Consider the following 18,559-nt stretch of genomic DNA (forward strand, 5'->3'; position numbering starts at 1 on the left):
AAATGTCCATAAGGACAAATTGTAAAAAACCAAAATAAAATAAAATAAAAAAAAATTTAATCGTTTACTATGCTAATCGATTCATCTTAAAACTCTGGTATTTTCTCGCTGATAGTTTATTCATTCATGATATGATGCAAATGTACGAGATGTTCGATCTGATTGACACGAACTTTGCATTTTTGCTCGGTGAATTAAAATTTAATATTAATTGAGCATATGTTTCGAATACGTATAAAATTAAATGATATTAATAAAATAATTTTACTACAAATTTTAGTTTCGACTGTTACGATTATTTAGATATATTTATGCCCGTAGATTGATAAAAAATTATTTCTTAATTAAATTAAAAATCGTTATTCATTTTGCAATAGAACTGTGTGAAATGTATAATATTCCTTTGCAACGGTATTAACATTTACATACTTTCCCACTAATGTTCGCAGCCAAAAAAAAAAATATTCACTTGTTTAATAGAATAAATATTCTTATAGGTTGTAAACATAAATGAGTAATGAATTTAAATTCAGAATTTCAAGAAATTTCTAAAATTATCCAAATTTATTCAATAAAAAAGAATGTCTTTTTCATTAATTCAGATCTACAATAAAACAAGCAAACAACAAAATTTTACAATCAAATATTATTGAGATCTTTAATAAATTCTTCGATTTTAGATTTTTATTAGCGATTTGAAATTTTTACCTTGCTAAACAAACACGGAACATGATTTCTCGCCGATATCCAATTTCCAATATCAGCGAAACAGAAGCAAAAAGCACAGCTGGAACAATATTTTATACACAGTAGAAGCTAGATGGATCAGCTCTTGCAAAGATCGTTTCACCAGATTGCCAACTTGCGAGCCACAAGCCAATTGAGTTTGTTCAATAAGCTTTCTGAACGTCTCGTACAGGTCGTGATTTCTTCGTAGACTCAAGCTACAAGGCCGAACGTATCGACTGTGAACAGAATATGGTTACGTCTCAACTAGGATATGACGAAAGATATGAATGACACGAGTATCATCTATGATCTTATAACGAAGATCCAGAAATATTTAAGCTCTGTTATGCTTCTTCCCTTAAGACGGGTACTCGATCCCGAGACCGAACAGGCCGGGTTTCTCATACCCGACTTGTTAATTCGGACGTTGTAGGCTGACGTCTACAGAATTATATAGTTTTGTTCATCGTTTGTGTATCGCTAACATAGTGGGAAGTAACCGATTCCATTCTTCCATTCTTCTCGTAACGCGTACAACATACCGTAAAACAGACAAGAGAACTACAACGATTCCTCATTAAGAGAATTAAAGCACGCGGGACCTATCGTTCAAACTTGCGTTTTAACATCTACGGGTGTCTACATCGAAAGCGTGTGACCAAATTCGCCGAGAGTTCTCACTTAATCACGATACTTAGTGACGATCGTGGCGACGATTCGTCAGTATGAGGATAGATCGCCGGTAGAGAAAAATTGTACCGCTCAAACAAGCTTTTTCGTACATCATTGTGAGAAATAAGAATACCCTGACCCACTTTCATGAAAATTAAACTATGATTCACGTATATATACAATACTAACTCTTCATTCGTCATTTTCAAAATCAGAAAAACCACACAAATTTAAACACTAACAACAAAAAGGAAAATTTCATGTTAAATAGAAAGGGTATAGTATTACGAACATTAATACGAACGTGACTTCTTTGACGCTTTTAAAATTTCGAGATCACACATCAGACTATATTGGCATTTCTATGTATTGTATGATTTTGTTGGGAAAATCATAAACATACAAAATTTTTCTGTATATTCTGTAAATCTAAGAGACTCTTTTTGTTAAAATGTTCTTCCATTGAAAAAGATTTTTATTTTATAGAATTTAGAAAAGTTTATGTAATTTCAGAAAACGAATAAAAATAAGTTTACATAAATCAATAATTTGAATATTGTTTACTTCCTCTTTTTACATAGAATTAATAGTAAAATTATTGTTAATATTCTCCTGTGTGAATTTTTTTCAATTTAAATTGTCGTTTAAATAGAATATTTTTTTGCATTTATGCAACAGTTAAAAAAGATTATGAACTTAAAGACACCTTTTAAAAACTTCAAATTAATTTTCAAACTAAAGGTTTAATATATCTCCATTTACGATTTGAAATTTAAGATAATACCACAACTATCTTTGTTAAAAGCACCACATGAAGCCTTTTATAGAAAGAAGCTGAAAGTAACAGATATAGAAGAATTGATAGCATAGAATAGAATAGCATAGATAGTATAGAATTGCATAGCTCTCCTTAAACAGAAACAGTTGTACCGACATCCAACAGTAAACATTCCAACCGTCTTTGCCCCGTGGCTCGCCACACACAGACCCAATTATTCCCGCAACATGATTGCCAGATGTCGATGCATCATTCACAGTATATGTTTAGCTAGCCTGAGGACCCGCTATAAATTTTAGGATTTAATTGACTAAGGTCCTTCAAATTGACAAACAGTCTTTATCCTAACAGTCCGGAAGATACGGCAGATCTGCTTTCCTCACGAACGACGTTTCCCGCTAGCAACTTTCTTTCAATGGCGGCTAGCATCTTTCTCTAACCACCAACATAGAAATTTCTGTTTTAATTAACAGATTATTTGCGACCAACTCTTATATAGAATTTTAAGTAAATACATAGAAATTAACCAATTAACGGCAACGTCCATTTCCCTCACTTTCTGAACGAGGGTTGTCCTCGACGAATCCGATCATCTCGTGACCTGAGACACACCCCATCATAGTTTTTCTCTGTAGCATCACTGTGATGAAGAGGAACATTCTCGTGCGATCTCATCAGCGAGTAAAACAACGTCCTTACGATCAGTGGATATTTCACGTTTTTAGCAAACAGTCCGACTTAGACTTTGGAAGAAAGTATATTCGTTATCCCGTTAACCGCGGATTCGTTATTGAACCTAAGATCATTGTTGATAGTATCTCGAATATCTAACTATCACGGTTACTTGTTAAATTCTGTGATCTTGTTTTTTATGTTACAAATATTTCAATTTATATTTTGTAGACTTACCATCTTTTCCAGTTGGCAACCAAATTCCTTGATTTATAATGAACGATGGATTTTAAGAATGTATTATTGCCGAGAACTAGTATTGGTTCGGGTTGACTTCCATTTGCTATGGACGACTCCATTTTTTTATAAGCAATGATTGCTACAATGTCTTGTTGAAATTCGATGTGAACGAGAAATAGTCTGTAAATGAATTTAAACACATAATTAATATATAAAATACAATTGTGCGAGGTATCATAAATTTAATTACAAAATATATAACTCCTTCACCTGTGATATGACCTAGTTGTAAGATCATTTGTAGTTAATTCTATGCAACCACCACCTCTGAAAGAGAACTCGCTGCAAAATTCGAAGCTATTTACATATAGCATTGGCATTTTATTTTCAATATTTACAACATTTTTTAATACTCGAATAACATTCTTCCTCGTTTCATAAACATATTGTATCGGTTCTTTTGAACACTCACTTCGATCGTTTTCACTTTTCGGTTCTGGAAGTTGAGGCGATGATGTAAATTTCATGTGCGGTATAGGTACTGAAATTTGTGGATTTTGCAGGGATAAATTGTAAAATGGTTTGTGTTTAAATCTTTTTCCATCCCTTTCATATAGTGCCTGCATAAACTATGTGCATCTCAGTTATAATATATTCATGTAATAAATTCAGTTTTTTTTTTTTTTTTTTTATATATATGGTTTATTTTGGTTTTTACAATTTGTCATGAAGGACATTTGGTAAAGTGTTATATCTCATTGGTAATAAAAAAAATAAAATAAAAATAAATATAGCATGTGGGTGGCTACCCTCAGCAGGGTGCCAACTTCGTGTTTTCTAAGTTATATCTTTTATGATAAATTCAGTTTGTTAAAAATAATGTGTTTGTCAAAATTTGACATACCTGACCACAGCGATAATACATGCTACCACTGCCACGGCAAAATGATGTTTTGAATACTTCTTCTTCCTAGATAGATACATGAACGTATAAATAAGGAAACAACTGTGCCCAAAATAGATCTTCTACTTCTTGGAATGTCTTAGATCCGAAAAATTCGTGAGTCCAACCTGGACCAAAAAGTGCAACAGAAAGTCCTTCGTGTCGTATTTTTTGTGAAGCCTGTAGATTATAATGGTTTAATGAAATATTAAACGATATTATATTATATGCTACAATAAAATAAGTAATATTGTAATTACATATGATGAATTAAATCCACCACCGCCAGGACAACCTCTACCTCAAACATCAACTCCTACATATATATCATGAATATCTCGACTGTGAGTTTTTGCTAGTGCCAAACTGTTTTTCAATTTTGATTTCATCCAGTTATAATTCAAGTAAATGGCATCGCAGTTTAAAAAGAAATCTCTGAAACATTGTATTCAGAACATTAAATAAAATTTACAAACAGAAACAATTGTAAAAGTATAAGAGTGTCATAAGCTTACATGTTTTTACTGTTAAGCTCATTTTGCCAATTTAATTTTCCTTCATTGGTTACGCTATCGTACCATATAATTTCAGAATTTCTAATTACTTCATGAATATTTTCTGTTAGATATTTTACAAAATAAATTAAATTATTAACTTGCTCACTTTTAATGGTATTTTCAATATTTAATAACCAGCCATCAAACTTATAAAATTTTGCAACAAGTATTAGTGCATCTGCAAATCTTCTTACTTCTTCATGATATTCAAGTATAACATCCCAGATACCTTCTCTTTCCGTAATTACAGTACCAAGAACTTTTACACCATGATTATGTGCTGCATTAATCCATCCAAAAGGGGGCACAGTTATGAAATGATGACTAAAATACACAAAAGTGTCAATAACACTCCAGTGATAAAATAGGTAAGAATCATAAGATTCTGATCCATATATAAATCTGAAAAATCACGGGTATATTATGTATAATATATGAATTAATAAATATAGTGATTTCTATTACCTGTCTTCTAGGTAGCCACCTTTCATATCATGACAGAGCAACGTTTTCGGATGTACTTCTCTATCCAATTTTTCTAACCGCGTTCTTCCTGCGCTTATTTCTAAACCACTGTACACATAATCAGTTGAATCTCGTAGTTCTCCAATTTCTGGCCATGGTTTCAAGTTACCCAGGTTATCGAATAATTCTTTTAAGTTTTTGAAAGGCTGTGACTCTGTAACTTCCGTCCTCATCTCTCTGAATTATACTGTTCCACAGATCACTTTCAAATAGTTTTTAATTCATTAACTCAAACAAAGGTTTCTCTTCTTATTTTGGTTCACTGGAAACATGTATATACATGCGAAGCAGATAGTGTTCCCATCTAACAGAACTGGCATATCAAATTACGTCTCATGATATAATACCATTATCTACCAACTGCTAATGGGCAAAAAGATGTTCATTTCTCTATCAAACAAAGTATACAAAATAAAATTATGAATTTATAATGCTCCTACATCAATGTTTATATGATTCTTTCGACTTTGAAAGTAATATTCTTATTTACGCAAGTATATATTCTTTAATATTTTGCAAAAATTATACCGAAACAAACAATTTGGAATAAACATAACTAAGTAAATACTTTAACTTTTTTTTATATTTAATTAAATATTTTATTTGATTTGAGTAGAATTTAACACCTAACCTTTACGTTTAAAATATTACTCTTTCTCATTTTCTCTTTCAATGTTATTTCTTCTGCTTCCGTTTTATGATATTTATGACATTTCTTAGTTCAGATATAAGTAACTTTTTCGTAATTTATAAAAAATGACACTCTTTTTAATTATCCTACACTATTAATCCATTACATGTAATTTAACTTTGTAATTTAACTTTTAGCAACTTAAGATATGTGCATGTACAGAGTAATTTTCTTCCTAAGAATAATCATTCGATATTACGATAATTCCAAAAACTTAAATTAATTTGCAAATAACGTAATGCACAGCCATACACAAGCCATACAAGTTATACTTATGTCCTTTAAGTCACCAGAAATAAATTTTAAATTTTATATTATATATTAATATATATTATAGGGAGAAGCACTATACAAAATAATAATGTTAAAGACATACATGCAATTTATTAGTATAGATACTTACTATATGCAAAGCGTTCTCTTCAAAGATAATATGTCGGCTACCAAACGATCGACGGCAACCGAACGCATTTCTGGTATTGATAATAATAGTATAGTTACAAGACAGTTGTGTGTCTATGTCCAACTATAAAATATGAAATTCGGTGCTTGGTCTCGCGGCATGTCGCATGTCTCATGAGACATAAAATGTATCGTCTACGGTCTACTATGTGAATATATTAATAAACTTAACAAATTTGTTATTATTTTCTCTAGGTAATTTTTCTCCCTCAAGATTCCGAGGAAAGTACTGAACTGTTGACTCGTTACCAGTGTTGACAACATTTCATCATTTGTCACCTTTCCTACTTCGTAGACAGGTTTTTCAAACTAAGAGCCACATATGGTACATTTGTATTGTACGTGCGAGAGTGAAGGAACGTATAGCACAACCACACACAAGTATGTATCCCCTTCATAGTATGTATGTGAGCGTTGTACGATGGCCTAGGACTCCGTTGAGAGAAAAGAGAGAAGCGCAGTGTGAAAATCTTATGCCCTAGATCTCTGGCGAGTATCACACGTGTAGAGCAATTACGTGAATATTAGAATAAAGTTCCTTATAATACCTCTCCAAGTCCTCTTCATATTTTAATAGCCGTAAATTGGCGCAGCAGCGCTAAAATTTGAAAGAATAAGGAAACACATATGTACGTATCTTTCTTTTGTGAGACAGAAGAGCTTTATTTTTCTGGTCTTCCAACGTTGCCGTCTGAAGCGTGCTTTCCATTTGCGATTAGCCACGCGATTATAAAATCCATTGCCGAATATGGCACAATTTTTATTCCTACTACCGCGATTAAGGATCGCGCGCGACTCTAAAGTTGCGACTTACCTCGGCAAGTCAGTCGCCTGCAACTACAAAGTATACGGAACATGTACGTGCTATTATATCCATCGTCAGAAGAATCGCGCGGGACCGAACGTCATTTTGCTGCTAGAAGTGTGGGCACTCCTCACTAAGGACGTCTTAATATATAACACTATTAACTTAAAGCACTATATAATATTATGTAGTTATAAATTATAATATTATATACTATTATAGTATATACTATTATAATTTATAATACCGTAAATATAAATAATTAATATTATAGTGATAAAAATGACAAAAACCTAAAATTCAATTATTTTATTTATATTATTCAGCTTTTCCAAAGGTTTTTCGTTCAGTACTAATGGTTTCTCGTCATAAAAGTTTACTATCCTTTTATGAGAAATGCGGATTGATTAACAGATTGATTAACGTGTTAAGAAATGGATGGTTCTATTAAAAAGAATATACAGTGCTGGACAAAAGTATTGGCACAGCAAGATTGTTATGATACAAATGCTTATAACTATTAAACAAATTGATTTAAACAAAAAACTTTTTGACGTATTTATTTATTATCTATCCTAGTTTATTACATAACAAGAGCAACAATATAAATAAAATAATACGCAAAATAATAACAAAAATATATTTTTTGAACATTTTATGGGTGGACAAAACTATTGGCACAGTAGAATATTTACGCTTATAACTAATTACATAATAAACTTCTATTATTTTGTTGGCAGTCCTTTTCTTTTAAGGACTTCCTTTAATCTTCTGGGCATCGAGTGGACTAATTTTTTAGTGAATTCAGGTACAATATTGCTCCATTCCTGCAGAAGAACTTTCTTCAGTTCAGACTTGCTTGTGATATTATGTTTCCTAATTCTTTTTTCCAATTCGTTCCACACGTGCTCAATGGGATTCATATCGGGACTTTGAGGTGGTGTGTTTAATGTGTGGGCAGTATTATATATTATCCACTGACGAACAATATACGCCATATGTTTAGGATCTCGATCCTGCTGAAAATAGAAATCCCTGGGGAGGTTTAATTTTTGAGTACTTTTCAAAAGATTTTGCTTGAGTATATTTAAATATACATATTTATCCATTATCTCATCAATGAATATAAGTTCTCCTACACCCGATGATGCCATACATCCCCACACCATTAAACCACCACCCCCATGTTTCATGGTGGCTTGCAGATTCAGTTCGTCCATCTCTGTGTTGGGTTTTCGCCATACTAATATTCTGCCGTCAGATTTAAAAATATTAAACTTACTTTCATCTGTGTTAAGATTATTCAGTGGATGTAATTAAATAAATGCGTGAGCAAACTGCAAGGTATTGAAAGTGTATATATTGTGACTAGTAAATTACAAAATATGTGGTACAATGTGAGCCTATCCAGATCCTCTCTCTAGCAGCGTTACCCTTAGACTAAAGACAACTGCCTCAACCAACATCGGACGTGTACCGCTTATGGCCTTTCCTAAACGCATTCTTTTGTCTATGCGCCTTCGAAGACCTTAGGCGGTTGAGAAACCGAAGACCAGATGTTGAGTTTTCTCAGAAGTGACGATCACTTCAACACCCTCCCTAAAACTCTACATCGGTCTATACAATTATCTTTTTGTAAATATTCGAAGCTTAATTTCGTCAATACCTTTCTCTTTATTATTCACATTAATTTATTACTAAAAAAATACTACAAGAAGACTTAACAGATCATGTAGAGTTTTTCCTCTTTTTTTTTTTTTTTTTTTTTTTTTTTTTTTTTTTTTTTTTTTTTTTTTTTTTTTTACATGTAATAACCACTTCGATACCCTCCCTAAAAACTCTACATCTTTACAAAAATTACCTCTTAATATCTCTTTTATTGTTCAAACCTAATTTCTGTCTCAAATAGTCAAATCTTGGTTTTGGCAACGCCTTTGTACATATATCTGCCAGTTGTTCTTCGCTTGTTACATACGTTACATCAATTTCGCCTCTATTGTATAAATCTCGCAAGAAATGATATCTTACATCAATATGCTTACTTCTTTGATGGAATTCCGGATTCTTAATTAATTTCGCGGCACTAGTATTGTCTACATATAGCGTATACTTGAGGATATCTATTTTACATTCAAGAAATATTTTCTTCAGCCACATAATTTCTTTCGCTCCTGAGGCTGCACTGACATACTCAGCTTCTGTCGTAGATAAAGCTATACATTGTTGTCGCTTACATTGCCATGTAATGGCCGCATTCGCATACTTACATACAACGCCTGATGTCGACTTTCTTGTGTCTTTGTCGCCTGCATAGTCAGCATCGCTGAAGGTTTCGAGACTACCTGCTTTTGTATATAAGAGTCCCATGTCCGCGGTCCCTTTTATGTAGCGTAAAATTCGTTTGACTAATTTCCACTGATGCTTATTTGGATTTTCTAAATGTCTCGACGCTATATTTATTGCAAAGCTAATGTCTGGCCTACTTACGGTTTGTAGAAACATTAAGTTTCCTACAGCTTCTCTGTATGGTGCGTTACAATCATTATTGCCTATGTTACTTTCATTCCAATTAGTCTCAATAGGTGTAGAAACACTGTTTGCCTCATTCATATTAAATTTCTCTAATTTTAGCAATTTACAAACGCGATTTGTACCATCATCAAAACCTTTAGGTTGTTTCATATAAATGTCTTCTTTCAGACTTCCATATAAAAATGCGGTTTTAATGTCAAACTGTCCAAGGTGTAAATTATTTTTGGCAGCCATACTAAGCATTAATCTAATTGTGTCAAACCGAGCAACAGGACTATAGGTTTCCTTATAGTCTATGCCTTCTTTCTGTGAACACCCTTTAATCACAAGTCGCGCTTTATATCGTTCCGAATTGTCCGGATTTTGCTTTATCGTTAAAACCCACCTATTGCTAAGTATCTTTTGATCTTTTGGTTTTTCTACAAGGATCCACGTCTTATTTTCATGGTGCGATTTCATTTCATCATTCATAGCCGCTTTCCATAATTCTTTCTTTTCGGATCTCATCGCTTCGTTAAAATCCACCGGTAATTTTTCCGCTACGTACGTTACTGGACTACCATAAAAATCGGTTCGTTTTATTTTGTCTCTATCTCTCAATTGTCTCACATTCTCGTTGGTTACATGAGGTTGTTTTTCATGTTCACTCACTGCGCTTTCATACGTACATGCTCTATCGTTCTGCGTACACACATCTTCGCGCTCGACAATTTTCGGTAAATTTATACTGACGTATTTTGCTGTTTCTAGTTCGGGCTTAAATATTACGTCACGGCTTAATATTACATTTCTTACGGTCGGCACGTATATTCGATACCCTCGTCCGTCATCTAAATAGCCTACCAAATATCCTTTGTTAGCCTTTTTGTCAAGTTTACTTCTCTTTTCCGCAGGTATGTGTGCAAAACATTCAGTACCGAAAACTCTAAACTTTTCTACATCTGGGGATTTCCCGTACCATAGTTCATATGGTGTTTTATTATCTTGTCCTGTTGGCTCTGTCTTATTTATGACATGCACTGCTGTGTTCATGGCTTCGGCCCATAAAAACAACGGTAGAATTGGTTTCGAATGTAGCATTGACCGGCCTGCCTCTACTATTGTTCTATTTTCTCTTTCTGCAACGCCATTCTGTTCAGGAGTGTATGGGACGTTAACCGTGTGCCTAATTCCCTGACTTCTTAAAAATTCTTTAACTTCTTTATTTTTGAATTCTTTCCCTCCATCACTATGAATTTCTTTGATCTTACTATTGAATTGGTTTTCGACTTCTAAACAAAAAGTTTTTATCTTTTCGATTACTTCTGACTTATGTCGTAAGAAGTAAATCTTCGTGAATTTCGAAAAATCGTCCTTAAATATCAAAAAATACAGTTTCTTTCCTAATGACTCGACTTCCATAGGTCCACATACATCCGTATAGATAATTTCGCGAGGTTTAGTCGCACGCTTGATTTTCTCGTGAAAAATCGATCTATGATGTTTCCCGTATGCGCAACCTTCACAGAAAAAGCTACTATCCTCTACAACTTTTATATTTAAATTCTTTAAGAAATCCTTAACGTGTCTGATGTTTTGATGACATAGCCGTTCGTGCCATAATTGCAACATATCCGCGTTTGATTCCGCTCTATTGCTAAGATTGCAAACTGACGGTACTATAACTCGCATATCGACCTTATATAAATTTCCGATAACCGAACCTCTTGCTATTACTTTCTTGTTTTGTAGAAATATACAATTTTCCCCATCCTTTAAAATACAGAAGTCTATACCCCTCCTTGCGACAGATCTAATGGAAAACAGATTTCTTTTCATACCTGGTACATATAATACATCGTTCATTGTACATGCTACCCCTTTGCCATCCACAAAAGTCTCTACTTTGATTTTTCCTCTGCCGCATGCTTCCATGAATGTACCATCGCCGATCTCTATCTTCACCGTGTTATTGAATTTTTCGAAAACGCTGAACCATTCTTTTCGTCCTGTCATGTGATCCGTAGCTCCTGAGTCGATTATCCAAACATCGTGGTTTGCCGCATGCATCGTTGAGGTGCTTCCTAATAGGCTAATTCCGTTGTCATCACGATTTTGATTTCTGGGTTCCTGGTTGTCTCTACTGTTGTTTCCTTTATTCTTGAAACAATTTTTGCTGATGTGGCCTTTCCTTTTACATATATAGCATCTAAAACAATCTCTTTTTAGATGTCCAACTTTTCCACAGTTGAAACAGCTTCGTCCTTGTTTCTCGTATTCAATTTTATTTGATCGCTTCTGCTGTTCCCTTTTACAATTATTACTTTTTGTTACCAGCGCCACCGATGTTTCCTGGTCGTCTTTCTTCCATCTGCTTTCTTCTGTCATCAGTCTGGTACTAAGCCTGTCTAGGGTCATCTTTTCTTCTTCCATTGAATCCCATGCACTGTGAAAGTGATCAAATTTACTCGGTAACGCCGATAAAATGCGTGTTATCAGCATTTTCTCGGCAATTTCACTTCCAAGGGCTTTCATCTTCGCTGCTATTAGTTCCAACTTCGACAAGTTGTGGGACACATTTTCAGATTCCTCCCATTTAAAATTGAAGAACTGCTTCTGGACCATATTTAGATTCTCATTCGACTTCATATCATATACTGCGTTTAATTTTTTCCACATTTCATGTGCTGTTGTGCAGCATAAAAGAAGATCCAACGGTTTTCTTCCTACCGAGGTCACAATTAATTTCCTCGCTAACCGATCTGCCTTCAAAAATCTTTCACGGGCGATTTCCTCTTCTGTACTGTTACCTGGATGACACAGATTCCCTTCACACACGTTGATCAGGTCGTCATCTTCCTCCAAAAGTGTACGCATAATAAAACGCCACTGGAGCCAATTTTCTTCGCCACGTAACATCTCGATCTTCGCACTTGCTGATTCCATTTTAGCACTATCACTTACTTTACTAAGCACAACTCTTCAACACTTTATTCACTTCGCGTTGCTACCTTACAATTTACAGCCCTGGGCCCATAACCTGTTAAGATTATTCAGTGGATGTAATTAAATAAATGCGTGAGCAAACTGCAAGGTATTGAAAGTGTATATATTGTGACTAGTAAATTACAAAATATGTGGTACAATGTGAGCCTATCCAGATCCTCTCTCTAGCAGCGTTACCCTTAGACTAAAGACAACTGCCTCAACCAACATCGGACGTGTACCGCTTATGGCCTTTCCTAAACGCATTCTTTTGTCTATGCGCCTTCGAAGACCTTAGGCGGTTGAGAAACCGAAGACCAGATGTTGAGTTTTCTCAGAAGTGACGATCACTTCAACAATCTGAAAACATGATCTTTTCCCAAAAATCAGTATCTTTCGTAACAAACTCTTTCGCGAATTCCACTCTTTTCTTTTGGTTTATTTTACTGATGTAGGGCTTTCTTCGTGCTGCACGGGCAGAATAACCGGCATCCTTCAATACCCTACGTACAGTTTTGGTACTTACTTCTTTTTCACACTCAGCTTTTAACATCGAAGCAATTTCAGTCGAATTAGTTTTTGGATCCTTCTTTACAATATTTACGATTTTCCTTTTTTCTCGAATTGTTACCTTAGAAGGGCGACCACTCCTAATTTGATTCTCTAGATTTTCTTCACTTTTAAAGCGTTTTATGTTCGTCAGTGGATAATATATTGTTCGTCAGTGGATAATATATAATACTGCCCACACATTAAACACACCACCTCAAAGTCCCGATATGAATCCCATTGAGCACGTGTGGAACGAATTGGAAAAAAGAATTAGGAAACATAATATCACAAGCAAGTCTGAACTGAAGAAAGTTCTTCTGCAGGAATGGAGCAATATTGTACCTGAATTCACTAAAAAATTAGTCCACTCGATGCCCAGAAGATTAAAGGAAGTCCTTAAAAGAAAAGGACTGCCAACAAAATATTAGAAGTTTATTATGTAATTAGTTATAAGCGTAAATATTCTACTGTGCCAATAGTTTTGTCCACCCATAAAATGTTCAAAAAATATATTTTTGTTATTATTTTGCGTATTATTTTATTTATATTGTTGCTCTTGTTATGTAATAAACTAGAATAGATAATAAATAAATACGTCAAAAAGTTTTTTGTTTAAATCAATTTGTTTAGTAGTTATAAGCATTTCTATCATAACAATCATGCTGTGCCAATACTTTTGTCCAGCACTGTATATCGCTGAAGTGCCTAATGAACCATCAACATCCCAACGGCCCTTCCACCGAAGGCTCTAGAAGAAAGAGCGCGTGGCAACGGCCGCGGACGCCAGGCAAATGCGTGGACGGTGGGGATGTTGAGGGATAACAAAAGAAAGCGATGGGATCCGATCGAAAGTAAAAAATCATAAGAGCTTCAGTCTTAAAAGGTCACGCTTAGAGCTCTGAAGTAGATTGTAAAACCAAGTGTTAGAAGAAAAATAAAGTTTCTTTTTTTTTTATTCTTTTTTGTTGTTCTTTTGCATAATTTTACGTGACACCTGCTAGGAACTCTCTCTCTAGGGCGGCTAGCATCCTTTTCTAACCGCCAACATAGAAATTGACCAATTAACAGCAGCGTCTATTTCCCTCACCCTCCGAGTGGAGGCTTTCTTTGACGAATCCGATGATCTCGTGCCCTTAGGCACACCCCATCATAGTTTTCCTCTGCAGCGTCGTCGCGACGGAAAGTCATTCCTTTCTGGCAATCTGATTAGCTAAGAGTCAATCAAGCGATCCTTGTATTACGAGTAGTAAGCCGATTCCGACTTAGACTTTGAAGCAAAGTATATTCGTTATCCCGTGGACCGTGGATTCGCTATATCGAACCTAGGGCCATTGTCATTAGCATCCAGTTACCGCGTCCGATCGTCAATCTTGTATCAGCCATACTTGTGTAATAAATATCTGTGCGACAACCATGAACAACACTGGTGAAGATTCATTAAACGCCCCTAACGCCAACCCGACATATGTATTCTGATTGTATAATATAATCGAATATAATCTGATTGTATTAGAAACAAATTCCTAATAGAAACGTTTTTGTATCATATGACTCGGAACGATTCAGATTAGATCATATTACTATATAATCTGTATAATCTAATCTACAAGACAAGCAACTTTATAACTTTATAAACGTCATATCGATTAAATAAAAAAAAACGGGATTTTTTCTTACATTTCCTCTGTATCTTAAAAATTATTTATCATACGTGAAAAAGTGTCAATAGAAGATTGTTGTTAATTCGTGCATTCGCGGGGATACGTGTCTCGGTTAGGCGCGTCAACGGGAGTCCCGTTAGGATATAGGAATCGACACAGCGAGCAGGGCGATCCCCTGATTTCTGTTAGGATAATAGGAGTGGTTGTGGTAAAATAACTGTCGTCTACAGTCATCTAATATAAGGAATTTATTGCCGTTTACAACACGTGGAACGTATACAGATAAGATTGGATTTCGTCGGACCTTACACTGTTTAACTCGAGAGTTGATGTTGTTAGCGCGTTGACTGTCGGTACTGTGTTAGAATAGTAGACTTGACTACCCGATGAGTGTTGTAGCACTGACTTGATTCTCCGATGTGTAGAATAAACGTGATTTGACTCTACGTGGCGTCGTAGAGCAATGTTTGACCGAATGAGCGTAATGACTTGACTCTTCCGCGTTGTTGAAGAGTAGTGTACTTGACTGTTTGCGGAATATAAGAACAGAGACTGACCCATCTCGTACTATTTAGGAGGAAAGCTCGGTGTGGGTGTACCCTTGCTGAACTAAGGACGCGGATTCGTTGTTCACACTTTTCGGTAGAATAATGAGGGTAACGATCCGCGATGCCCATTGGTTATAGCCGAAGTTAATAAACAAATCCGCGGAGAGAGGCTCCTGCAGATATGACTCATGGGTGTCCTTGGTCTTGGGAAAAATCAGCTGTTTAGCAGGGCACACCTGCTTTCCCCGTAATTAGCAAGAGTGTGAAATAAACCTAATGACTGTTCAAATGACCATCCATAAACTGAAAATATTTGTATGAATCGAAGTTAAGCTGAAAAGATTCGGTTTATGCTGGTTCCTTGGGTTTCTTGCAGGTCAGTGTAACGAGGGGTAGGCCTTGGCGGCCAGACCGAAAGGGACGTCGCACGGACCGTCTCGCGCGACGTAACAATTGTAGATAATAAAATTATCTATAAAATGAGACTCGTTACGTAACGATAAGCTCAATTTTTATGCTATACATTAGTAAATGGTGCAAAGACTTTTTTCTTAAATCGTTTATGACGTTAGTTAAAATTGTCATACAATATTGAGGTTTTATGGTATCAGTCATATCAAAATAGGATACCAAATTTCAAATCGATTCGTTTGTTAGTTTTTGTAAAATTAATTAATTAATTTACGAAACGGGAAATTTTTAATTTGTAAGAAAATTATGTGAGTTTACCTTAGTTTATGCTCCGATTTTCTACGCTATGTAGAAGACTTACTCCTCTATTACTAACATTCAACAGATATAAGTATAGTTCAGTGATTCTTTCAGTCTATTAATGAATGTAACTATAATGAATGTAATCATAACATTGCGTACAAATTTTTCTGGAAACAGAATAAAATTAGTATTAACGTCGAATGTGTTATAAGATACTAAGAGGAATTTATACGACAAACAATCAATTTAATATATTTTTACAAATAATTAATTTATTTATATAGGTTATGTTGTTTTCAAACGTGCAACAAAAAGTGAATCAACTTCAAAACAATAGTTAAAATGTACTTTATACTGAAATAAGACACATTTGTATTAACGATATGCTGATGTTACATTTGTCACATAAAAAATATATTATTTATATTTTATAAATGTTAAAAAGTTGATTAATTTGAATATATATAATTTTGAAATTAAATGGAACCGCCTTTATTACAAACCGAAATAGTTCAGTTGGGAGAGCGTTAGACTGAAGATCTAGATGTCCCCGGTTCGACCCCGGGTTTCGGCAGTTTTCCTTTTCTTTCATCTATTTTTTTTGTAAATATTTACGTCTTATGTTCAAGTACATGCTATTCAACTAAGAGATATATTTTGTATGTCTTTGGACGAATCATTTTCATATATTTCCGACGATTAACAAAAATTGTTAATATTATTGATAAAAATTATTTAATTTACGGTCTGATACACGTTTGAGTATTAAAAATATCCAAAAAATTATTTTTTAAATAAAAAGTCAAGGCGACCTTGAGTTTTTAAATGGCATTTTGGACTCCACAGAGTAGCGGCTAACGTCAAGACGAATTCAACGTCCTACAATACTATGACTTTTAGATGACCTTCAGATTTACAAATACGATATGGAAAATTATCCCATTTCTATTAAAACATATATTAGATATAAGACTAATACTGCCAAATGAATAAGTTTTTAAACTTATCCAACGATTATAATAATATTGTCTTGTACTACATCATTACACGTTAGAATGAACTAATACTGTTAACTTAAACTTGTTAAACTTAAATTTCTGAGTTCAAGATCATCTCAAAATGATCCCAGAATCATAATCAATCATGACGATCTCAACTTTTTATCGGAAAAAAATTTGTAATTTACAAACATGTAGTTGATCGAAAATTATCTAACTTTTGTGCAAAACATTCCTTCCAGAAATTGTAGGAAATGCCGCTCAGAAATACTTGAGTATCAGAAATATTTGAAAATTGGCGGTTAAACTTACAGAATATACCCTGTATATATTATTTGAAACATACGTTTGAGATTGAAATAATACTGCAGTAAGTAATACTAAATGAATATACATATATAAATAATAATAAAATTATTGAAAGAACTAAAAACATTTATTATATATATTTTATTATGTATTTACATATATATTAAGATCTATGTATTTTTGAATGAAATAAGTATGTATAGTAATAATTACATTAGAGATCCTGTTTACCATTTAATAAATAAGATTTCAATAACTTTCTAGCTATTTTAGGTAGTATAACAATTTTTCAGAAGATTATATGCATTCATCTATTACAGATTATCTATGCTAGCATGAACATGAAAACTTATAGCTTTTTGCAAAATATTTAATATTTGATTACATATTTTTTTTTGTTTTTTTTTTGTTTTTATGTGATTAGTTTTTTATTTTATTTTGGTTATTTTACAATTTGTCCTTGTGGACATTTGGTAAAGTGTTATATCTCGTTGGTGAAGAAAAAAAAAATAAAATAAAATAAAAAATAAATATAGCATGTGGGTGGCTACCCCCAGCGGGGTGCCAGCTTCGTTTTTTCTAAGTTATATCTTTTATGTTTTGATTACATATGTAGATAAAAATATAAGCAACAATTTTTCAATAGTAACGGTAACAGGAAAAAAATGAAACTATAAACTTAGTATCGTAAAAACATCGTATCTATAATAATATTAATTAATATATATTAATTAATATAATTAAATTAATCATTGGTAGAAATTGGTATCAACAAAAATCTATTATATTTACATTTATTGTTTCTAGCCAATATACTAACAATATAACTTTTATATAATATAACTATAATAATTTATTATAATATAACTTTTGGAATATTTAGAATTGGATTTTATTCCAGTTGTTAGTGAGTAATATCCATTTTCCATGTCGTTATTTCGTATAATGTTCTTTTTTAAGTATTTATGACAGTGAAAAGATTTTTCTATGATAGTATTTACGTTAATACGTGATCATGTTTATGGTTGAAATAATAACGTTCTTTGAAACCGATGGGCTACATATCTGGCTAATGCGTCTGACAGCGACGAATACTCTCATGCGAGTAAACACTAAACGACCCGGTTTTCGGACGAAAAACAATACAGATTGGAATTACTTTGCGTACATAATACACGAAAAAACTGAATCACGGTTGAACGAGAAT

General features: G+C 33.6%; 1 non-coding gene and 1 pseudogene across 1 annotated transcript; one reads left to right on the top strand and one right to left on the bottom strand.

Moving 5' to 3' along the window:
* Window positions 1-295: 295 nt before the first annotated feature.
* LOC132915858 (cytosolic endo-beta-N-acetylglucosaminidase-like) lies at window positions 296-5,503 on the bottom strand (annotated as a pseudogene).
* An 11,043-nt stretch (window positions 5,504-16,546) lies between these two features.
* On the top strand, window positions 16,547-16,619 carry Trnaf-gaa (transfer RNA phenylalanine (anticodon GAA)). Its single transcript has one exon. It is a non-coding gene; the product is annotated as a tRNA-Phe (tRNA).
* The last annotated feature ends 1,940 nt before the right edge of the window (window positions 16,620-18,559 follow it).

This window comes from Bombus pascuorum, unplaced genomic scaffold, assembly GCF_905332965.1.
Source record: "Bombus pascuorum unplaced genomic scaffold, iyBomPasc1.1, whole genome shotgun sequence".
Lineage (NCBI taxonomy): Eukaryota > Metazoa > Arthropoda > Insecta > Hymenoptera > Apidae > Bombus > Bombus pascuorum.